Source organism: Balaenoptera musculus, chromosome 21 (assembly GCF_009873245.2).
Source record: "Balaenoptera musculus isolate JJ_BM4_2016_0621 chromosome 21, mBalMus1.pri.v3, whole genome shotgun sequence".
In the NCBI taxonomy this organism is placed as follows: domain Eukaryota; kingdom Metazoa; phylum Chordata; class Mammalia; order Artiodactyla; family Balaenopteridae; genus Balaenoptera; species Balaenoptera musculus.
This window is the reverse complement of record NC_045805.1, coordinates 17,607,509-17,618,076: the sequence shown is the minus strand read 5'-3', so window position 1 is coordinate 17,618,076 and position 10,568 is coordinate 17,607,509. Positions and strand designations below refer to the sequence as shown.

The 10,568-nt window shown below is 38.7% G+C and overlaps 1 protein-coding gene across 24 annotated transcripts in view; it reads left to right on the top strand.

Moving 5' to 3' along the window:
- The first annotated feature begins 629 nt into the window (after positions 1-629).
- The window catches only part of PCM1 (pericentriolar material 1), an 87,456-nt gene continuing 77,517 nt past the window's right edge, over positions 630-10,568 (top strand). For 8 of the 24 annotated variants that reach the window (XM_036838531.1, XM_036838534.1, XM_036838530.1 and 5 more), the window contains exons 1-2: positions 641-833; positions 2,413-2,483. The gene's annotated coding sequence lies outside the window, so the exon portion shown is untranslated. Of the gene's footprint in view, positions 834-2,412; positions 2,484-10,568 lie in introns of all 24 variants that reach the window. The other 16 variants (XM_036838524.1, XM_036838520.1, XM_036838519.1 and 13 more) reach the window with 6 other exon arrangements.

Here is a 10,568-nt window from a genome sequence, read left to right as displayed (position 1 = left end):
ACTAACACTGATGATTCTCGCACTGACCAGCTGTACGACGTTTGGCCAATTAACTCGCGTGGGTTTATCTCCTCAGGTGTAAAATTAAGCCCAGATTGTAAAGGTCCTTTTGCTTCCACCCCTTCGGGACCGGGATGTGGGTGGAGAGCGACCCCAGTCTGCGGCCTTTTCTCCTCCTTCCGGCACTCTCTTGAGCTGGCACCTCCCCCCCACCCCAACCCCACGGAAAACCAGAACGCGCCTCCGCTCTTTTTCCCGCTGCCCAAGAGGGCTCCATCCACTTCCGCACAGGCCTCGACCTCCTCGCTGGAGGAGCCGGAAGCGCACAGCATGCTGGGATTTGTAGTCATTTCCCTCGTGCCGAACGTGCGGCCGCGTATAACCCGAGAGCGAGTTGGCATTCTGGGATATGTAGTTCCTGGTGGTTCGTTTGTGTAATCGGCACCCGACTCCGGAGCGAGAGGTGACACCGCAGACTCCCGCCGGTCATATGACTCCAGTCTAGAGCGCTGATCGCACTGCGTCTCCCGCCCAGGCGAATTTCGCCCCCGCGCGGCCGTTGCCGAGGAGACGGCGCATGTCTCCCGGCGCGTTGACCCCTCTGCAGTCCCCCCGCCCCTCTTCTCCCACCACAATGAGAGTCTAAGATGGCGGTGGCTGCGGCCGTTGCAGCCGAGTAGCTGATGTAGAAAAGGCGGCCATTGGGCCCTAAGCAGCCAGGAAACTTGGGGACTCTCCCTGCTGTGGTCTCTAAGGGAGGCCCGCCGCCGGTGGCGGTTCGTGGGGGCTGGCCGCTACTCCGCCCTTGGCGGGAGCGGCTGCTTCGTTTACAGGTAATGCCTGAGCGTCCCTAGCCCTTGGCAACCGAGGGCAGCGCGGCGTAGGGGCGGGAGAGCAACGGCCCTGGGACACTTGACTCCGTAGGGCCTGGTCTCGGGCCCACGCCTCTGTCTGGGCTCCTGGGGTTTTTTTGCTGCTTGCTTCCCGTCCCCTGGGCAGGCATTCCTCCCCCTCCGCCGGACCGACCGACGCGACCTCGGGGTGAGCCTCAAGGGACGCATCTTGGCGACCGCAGAATCCCCCTTCTTGCCTCCCCGCCCCTCTCTCTTTTTGGCGCTGGGGAGGAGGCCGCCCTGCGACTCGGGAGCTTCAGGAATGTCCCTTGCGAGTGGAGGAAGCGGAGGGGGGGGGGTTACGGTTTGGTTGCCAGGGGCAGGGGGTCTAGTTTTCCATAGTAAGGGGCTTTCGTGGCCGTAGTCTTCGTCACTGCGCCTCTCCCACCCTACCCCCCAAATTCTCTTCTGGTGGGGCTTTCGAGGTCCAGAATTTGGGGTGGAGAAGGGCCGGTGAGGAGCGACGCGACTTCGGGGTTGGGCTGTGGGCAGCGGGACTTCAGCTGTCTCGGGTGTTCTTAGAGCGGAAGGGCCGCGGGAGGCGTTCCTGGCTTTGGGGTTTCTACTTGCGAGGGGAATGTTCATTTCAGAGCTCTTCCCTCGCCTCTGCCGTTGCGCCCCTTCGCCATCCCTTACTGCTGGTCCAGTTTGGATGGGCCCAGGATGGGGAGAAACTAAATGCCAAATGGGATTCAGGGAACATCGCTTGCTTTGCAGAAACGGGGGTTTGGGGATTACGTAGTAGGCCCCGCTAGGGAGGCGGGTCGCCCAAACTTTTCATCCCGCGGCTCACTCCTCAAGAGCTCGCCCTATCTGAAAAAAGAAACAAATTTTTTTGACCGATTGGAGATCTGTGTCGTGTGCTCTACGGGTGACGGATCGTGTCTTGGCGCTGGAAGAAGCGGGCTTTCTGGGCGCCCCTTTCACCCCCGCCCCATCGCTGCTTTCCAGACTCCGCCTTCTGGTATTCTCTGGTTTCTGGAGTGGGTGTTGTCAAGCTTCGTGCACCTGCTCCTTTCTTTCCCTATCACCTTCCCAGTTAGAGCCACTGGAAACCATTATAATTCTGAGTTTTTGGACTGAAAGTAAACCTTGTGTTTATGTAGTTACAGGGTTATTTTTTAATGAAGTAGCCAGCTTTTAAATAAACTTTTTCCTCATCAACGGGTCTGCAAAGTTCTGGAAGTTTTGAGTGACAGGAAGTTAATGACTTGATCAATCTGAAGAGTAAACTTGGGCATGTATTTTTTACATGATGATTACATTATATTCCAAAGTAGGTATTAAGGTATCACACTGTTGTTTGGTAGGATCTTACAAGGTTGGAGGATTTAAACCTGTGTACCACATTGTTTTCCTAAAAGATGAAAGTAAGGTGATTTTAAAATAGTGATAAATTGGATTTTTCCTTTTCTGTTGATTTTCTGAACATACTTCAGGTTATAAATATAGTCAGTATTTGTTATTCGGTACTTCATAGTGTAATTTACTGAAGTGATTTTTTTTTTTTAATCATAAGCAGACAACAACTTTGAAGTGTGAAACAGGAAAGGAGCTGTTTCTGAGCTGCAAAAACTAGTTTCTAAACAGGTAATTTGACATCATTATATATGTTATTGGCCTTTGTATTATAGTGGAAGAAGACATTATGATGCAGACTGTTATAAAATACCAGTGCATGTAGTAAACAAACGGTCTAGGTTTGCTGCCCTGTTTGCTCTGCTTTTGGCATGCCACTTTGGTCTGCCTTCATACTTTTGTTTGAAAAGAGCCATGTCATTCCTAATTATTAAATACTAGAATAGTTTATGCAATACCTTTTTAAATGTCTTTGTCTTCACAGAATTTCTTCTTCAACCCATTTCAGTTTGAATGTGTCCTGTAACAACTATTTGGATAGCCTCTCGTTCTGAATTCATTTAATCTTAAGTCATCTTGTACAACTTTTCTATTAATTGACTGTTTTTATTTTTTATTCACAAACTTATCTACTTTTTGAGCTTGTTATATATACTATTGATTGAAGTTGTTTTGTTTTTTTTTGGTTTTTTTTTAGCTGTCTAAAATTACTTTAAACATTAGTTTGTATGCACAGTGCATTGTCAAATGCTGGTTATGTAAAGATATTCTCTGACCAGAAGAAAAAAGTCAATGTAAGTTCATTGAGGGAAAGTTAAGTAATGGTTTGCCAAGGACCGTTCAGAAATTAAATGACCAAAGGATGAGGATTAGAAGAAATTTTTGTTAGAAGCATTTCAGCAATAATTACTCTTTTTAAAAAAATCTCAGAAAATTTAATTCTATTGTTAAAATTTTAAGACAGCCCATTTTCAAAATATGTTTACTATATCCTTGCTTTCTAGGAAAGCAGACAAATCTTCAGCTCCCTTATGAAATAGGCTATCATGAGAAAATATAGATTAGCCGTTGATTTATATCTTAATTATAATTCTTGGTATTTTTTTCTTTTAATTGAAAGAGTATAACAGAATAAAACAAGAAAAGTGGAACTTGGGAAAAGTCAAATGTGAGTTTGTGGATTAGAGTTCTTAACACTGGAGTGTGTAATAGGCACTTGGTAAAATAAAAACAGGTATAAAATCAGTCATAAAATAATTTTCCTTTTAACACATTAGAGAAGATGGATAAAATAGAATAAAAATACAGGGCTCTTGAGTTAAACTCATTTTAAAAGACCTTCGTTTTCTCAGTAGGAGATTTGGCCATTTGTTTGTAAAGGAGGCAAGTGTATGTGAGATTTGGAAAAAATAGAAACTGTTTGGAATAATCACACTAGGGAATTTATTAAGAAGCCAGAAGGGGGTACACAGCAGTACATTCATCTTCAGATTTAATTCAGTGCCTACAATGTGCGACTTAATGGCTATAAAGTACTAGAGATGTGGCAGTGAGCAAAACAGATAAAGTTCCTTACCTCAGGGAGTAAACCTACATTTTGCAAGTGTGAGTGTGTAGTATGGTATAATATACCTTAATAGTGGACACAGTCATTGCCATTTTATAACTATTTGACTGACCTTACTTTGAGTTTGAGAGTAGAAGCAAAGAGATTAGGTAATGAGGTTTATCCAGAATTGAGTTCATAAAATGGGCAAATAGCTGAGGAGGCCAAGGATGCTAGCAGGTCATTTTTGGAATGGCTTACTTGGGTTTGTGTTTGGGGTTGAGTAAGAAAGTGGGGGTTTAATGGATTCCTGGAAAGAGAAATGATCAAGGGGCTGGAAGTATTCAGCAGGGCCATGAGCAAGTGAGAGAAGTAGAATGCAAGGTCTTAGGTTCAGAAAGAGGGATTTCAGAAGTTCAGGATCTTGAACAAATTATCTCTTCAGAGTAGAAATAGTATTGGAATAGAGAAGATGAGATGGATGTTGGAACTGAGGTCAGAGTTTAGAAAAATGGTTACAAATGTTCAAGTCATGAAAGCAGAGAATGAGGCGGAGAGTGAAACCATGAACCTGTTGTTACCAAGAAAAGTGTAAGACTGTCTTGGGATGGACAGTAGGAAATGGTACCCAAGATAGGGAGAGTGGTATTTTTGGTGGTTAATTTGTTTGAAAGAGGAAGGTTAAGCATTGTTAAATAAGAATGGTCTGCAATTAGTATCCTTTCCCCCATGAATCTGAAAGACTAGGAAGAGTAGCATCTTCTTTTAGAAAGGATTTCTAAGGAAATAGTGCTTTTAGAGGGACTTGGGATTTTATTGAACCCAAAGAAGTAGGAGGAATATTTGGGAACAGATGGAGGATGTGTAGGGAGTTTGTATGTAATGGTCCAGTGGAAGGGGATCATAGGAAGAGCTGTTGTCAGTAATGAGTATGGGATGGAGTGGCCGTGAAGATTGGGATTGGTTATAGCAGGGCATATAGATGTACCCAGGGAGTTATGTGTAATCAGTGACAAGGAAGTGACAGATTTGCATATAAATTGTAGAGAGGGAGAGGTTTCAGCAAGCAGAATTTAATTGACCTCAGGGCTCTCATTTGCTTTTGTAGAGAGCAAGGATATATTAAATTTTCTTGGTGTGGAAATGCTCTACAGAGTAACTGTACCATAGACCCAGTGCAATACTTGGTACATAAGTCTAATCAAAGTTTTGTTGATTCGAATTGAGTGTTAATATTGCAGTCTATTGTTGCAGTCTATTCATTCTCCTCCCCCCAATACCTTAAGAGTTTTTATTTTTTTTAATTTAAAGAGGGTAATTATAGAGAGATATCTTAAGTTCTAGAAAATTATTGAAATTTTTAGGAAGTGTCAAATTGAAAGAACTATGGAAAAGATCTGTATGGTTTTTAGGTACAGAGAAGAAATTGAGAAATTCCTCAAATGAAACTAAACAATCACATAATGCCAGAAACTTATGCATTTTCTTCTCAGTTTCCATTAAAAGTGCTTATTAGTATGCTTGTGCACTGTATTAAGACTTTCAAAACAGTATACTGGGTATTTCCTTTATATAATTAGTAAAAGAAATATTCCAAATAATGCAACCTTTAGAAAACTTGTGCAGATAACATAAAGTACCAGCTTTGGTTATTTTGTGACTCCAAGTAAATATTTAGAAAAAAACCTGTAGTTTCTACATTATTTTATTTGGATGAGTATTTCTAAAACCTTGATTTACAGCTGTCAGGAGAGAAGTAAGGTATTTCCAAAGACAGTTATGAGTAATTTAATACCATTTGAGAAATAATATCTGAATTTTAAAGATTTTAGGAAAAATAATCTTTTTTCTTTTCTTGATTAATTTCTTCTTTACTTTGTATTTTTATTTCAAAGGTAACTTTAGTCAACCATTGGTATTTTCATGGTAATTAATACTGTGATATTCTACTTAGATATATATAATACTTCTCTATAGTAAGAATCCTACAACAGGATTTTCTTCAGAAGGATCAGTCACTGAAAGTAGCTTATAAATTGCCATGGTATTTTTGCATTTCATATCCTTATAAGATAGGGGAGCCAAATAAGGCTGTCAAAAATAGCAAAATGAAACCTATAAATAATAGTTTCAGCTTACTTTAGTAGGTCATAGGATGCATAGAAGTGCTTGTTTGAAGTAGAAGAATTTTACTCTTATCCCCATTCAGCTTCACATACTATCATCCATCACTTGTACTAGTTATCTTCCAGTGGCTTCAACTTTTCCATCTCATTGTCTTTCTATTAAACCTGCCTGGCAAAATCCCAACCTTGGATGGATTCGATGGAGTGTTTATACCAAGGCTGATGAGCACTTCTGGGGGAAAAAAATTCACACTGCAGATGAGTGATATATTAGTGATACCAGTGAATGTTAGCGCTCTCATCTGAGTCCTTAGTGCTGCCCACAGCCACTCTTCCCCAGTCTCTCAGGCACTGTCATGTTACCCTTGCACATTTAATGAGCAGTCCTTTTTACTTCACCTCACTTAACAAACTCTCTCAGCTTCCTACCACCAAATCTGCTAACCAGCCTGTATCCAATTGTATCCTTTCTTTCTTTTCTTTTGTTTCAGTAAAGAGGTGTTCCTTTGCCTATCTGAAGCTAATCATTTTTCTTACACCCTGGATCCCAGCTGCTCCTGGTTTTTCAGAGACCACACAATTTATCTCCTTTGTCTTTTGCATCTTCATTATCTCCCTCTGTGAGCTCTATCCCGACAAATTTTAAACGTGCTCAAGATACCTTCCTTTTAAGGAAACTTTCTTCTTGACCATCTCCACCTGCTTTCCTTCACAGACTGATTCCTTGAAAAAATCACCTCATCACTTCCTTTATTTTTTCCCTTTCCCATCAATAAATGCCTTTGTTATGGAATTGATTCTTACCAAGGTTGTCAGTAACCCCCTTGTTGCTAAATCCAAGTGTACACTTGTCACTGCTTTCCTTATATGACAGAGTAACATTTGGCATTCTTATCATACCCTCCTTCTTTATATACTTCTCCCCCTTTCTAGCACATTCTTCTCGTTTTCCTCTTGTCTTTCTGTACCTTCTTAGTGTTCTTTTCCTTTCTCTCTTAAATATCAGTGTCTTTCAAGGTTCAGTCTTCCTCTCTTACTCTTCATCTTCTCCCTGAGCCTTCTTTTCCACTTTAAGTTCTTTTATGAGTTGATGATTTGCAAATCTCTCTAGCCTAGGTTTCACTTCTGAGAGATCAGTATTTGCCCACTAGACATTTAATTTGGTGGACAGTAGGCATCTCAAATATTTCTAAAACTGAACTCATCTTCTCTCAACAGAAACTTGTTTCTTTTCAAATTAGTTTGAATGTATCATCCTATACCCGGTTGTTCAAGCTAGAAACCTGGGAGTCATCCTTTAACTCCTTCCTCCCTGCCTCATCTCCCACATCATTACAGTCACCAAGTTCTATTGATTCTGCCATAAAAATTTTTCTTGCATTGGTCCTCTTCTCTACCTACCTAGTTTTTTGATTATTGGAAGTCTTTCTATACAAGTAATAGTTTATAATCATCATAAAATAATCAAAAACTATATAAATAATTACATTAATGTGTTTACAGAATAAAATTTAGGAGGTAGAGAGAGACCTGTAGTTTTAATGGTGACTTTGAGGTGGTTAGAGAGGTTGACATAAAAAAGAAATGACTTGCCTTTGTATTATCCCTTTTGTAGGGCGAGATAGCTACTCCTGTAGAGAGATCAGCTGAATGTTAATACACTGAGAATTGACTCACATGCAATTATTTCTTTAGCTTCATACTGATAATTTTACTTCTATAGGAGTGTGCCTTTTAAACCATGTTTTAGAAACTTATGTTAATAGTGTTCAAAGTCATTAGCCTATAAATAGATCCTTAGAAAAAGCTCTTCATTTTAGGGGGAATTCATCATAATAAAAAATGAGTATAAAACATGTCTGAATATAGTCTTAATAATTTATCTTAAAGTAAACTTACCTTATTACTCAACTGATAGAAAATGTTAACATACTCTATTAAAAAAAGAAGAAAAAGGGATTTCCCTGGTGGTCCAGTGCGTAAGACTCCGCATTCTCAATGCAGGGGGCCTGGGTTTGATCCCTGGTCAGGGAACTAGATCCCACATGCCACAGCTAAGAGCCCACATGCTGCAACTAAGACCCAGCACAGCCAAAATAAATAATAAAATAAATAAGTATTTTTTAAAAAAATGTAACATACTCTGTTTTACCAAGAAAATTGGTAAAAGTTTTTGTTAAATATTTTAATTTTCTGTTCTAATTTCTATTTTAAGATAAATTGCTTTTAGTAATGTTAAGTATCATTATCACCTCTACTGCTTACGTATTTTTTTGAGCTCCTGTTCTTTAATATTACAGATTATATTAGTACATCTAGAAAAAGGTACTTGTAAAATGTTTCATTTAAATGAGTCATTTCAGTTCACTGGGCATACCTCTTTATGAGTATCAGTATTTGCTATTTTTAATCTACTAGATAGTATATTGGTGTTATGATATAAGGCAGTCTTTTTCAATTGGGAAGGAATTAAGCTCTAATGCTCTAAGGCATCTGTTTTTTACTGTGAATTAATTCCCCTTCTGTGTGTCTGGAATGGTACTGGGTATGTACCATCCTTGGGAGAACTGAGAAAATAGTCACTCAAATCATACTTCTGTGTTTGTGTTTAAGATGAAGAATCCTAGTTCAGGAAGCCTGTTAAAGCTCTAAATAAACTTTTTTCAACATTGTTAGCAAATTGTCCCAACCACTGAATAATCCAATACCACACAATTGTTGTGAAGATTAAATGATAAACACATATAAAATATTTAGCATGGTGCTTGGCATATAGTGAACAAAATAGATGTTAGCTATAATTAGTTTTTGTCATTAAATTTTTTGAATTGGGTGTATTTGAGGATTTTCTTTTGGGGCGGTACTAATATAACCATATAGATACTTAACGTGGTTGAACACCTTGGGACTAGTTTTCTACTTTCTTGACCTCTCTTGCAACTCTTGCTTTTATTTTTCAGATAATTTTTTTTCCAACTACTTGTTTATTCTTCCAGATGGTTTTTAGAATCATTCTGTCAAATTCCAAGAAACATTCCAGTGGGATTTTTCTTGGTATTTAATTAAGTTTATACATTTAGAAAAAATGGTATTATGTTTATAATATTTAGCCTTTTCATTAGGGGACATAGTTTGTTTTTCTGCTTATTCACATCTTCTGTTATGTTGTTTTATAGAGTTTAATAGTGCTTCTTATATATGTTTAACTGAATCACTCTGCTGTACAGCAGAAATTAGCACAACATTGTAAGTCAGCTGTACTTCAATTAAAAAAATAATTCTTCTTTACATAGGGCAAAATTATATTATTCCTAGATAATTTTATTTTTTTGCCACTGTTATAAGTGATATCATTTCCACCCAGTATATTTCTAACTGGTTATTTGTGATATTTTGAAGTTCTCTAGGTTTTTAAAATGCATATTCTTTAAGAATACCTTTTCTCTTTTCAGTATTAGTATTTGTTTCATATTTTTCTATTTTGTAGAAACAATTTCAAAACAATGCTAAATAACTAATATGTGTTTTGGTCTTTGTTTAAAAATTGTTTTTAAAGTTTTTTTTTTTTGATGTGGACCATTTTTTAAGTCTTTATTGAATTTGTTACAGTGTTGCTCCTGTTTTATGTTTTGGTCCTCTGGCTGAGAGGCATGTGGGACCGTAGCTCCCCGGCCAGGGATCCAGCCTGCACCCCACCCCACCCCACCCCCCTGCCTTGGAAGGCGAAGTCCTGGCCACTGGACTGCCAGGGAAGCCCTGTTTTGGTCTTTTAATAGGAATATTCTTCATATCTTATTTTAAGATCATTGGCTATTGGTTTAAAATATACTTCTTTTCAACTTTTTAGAAAATTTTTAAAGTAACATATGCTCATTGAGTATAACCTTTAAAATTTATGAATCGCTATGTTTTACACTTGAAAATTATATATTGTATGTCAACTATACCTCAATAAAAATTTTTTTTAAAAGTAATAAATGCTATTGAAATAAACAGCATAAAAATATACATACCTGTAAGGAAGTACCAATGTATTTGTACTTTTTAAGATTTTTTTCAAATTAAGTGTTGAATTTTATCACTTTATTCTGAGATGACAATATTTAACCTGTTTAATGTAATGTATTATTCTAATATATATCCTAGCATTCAAATCCCCATGGGATAAATCCTGCCTTGTCATGGATGGTTAAAATCCTTTTAATATTATACTCTAGTGAGTGGGAGAAGTTAGGATCTTAGAATCAAAGCAACTTGGATTTGTATTCTTTTATGACATTTTTAGCTGAATGACCTTGACAAAATTATCTGACTTCTTTGCATGTTAATGTTAGTATTAGTAAACTGAAAAACCTATTATAACCCTGCTGTCTAATGGCTTACCCTGCCCCTTGAGTTACAGATAAAGTTTATCTCACTGTCTCCTCTTTCACTCAGTCCCCCTCCAACCCGAGCAGTTCCACACCCAGTGGAAATACAAAGTCCTCCACAAGATCATGTAGAAATCTTATTTTCTCATGATCATCTCTGCTTCTGAACCTTTGCTTGTACTATTGCTTCTTCCATTTCTCAGCTCTTTGACCCAGGTGTGAAATTTAGTACCTTCCTTGATTTTCACAAAATCCCCACTTTTTTTAGTGGGAA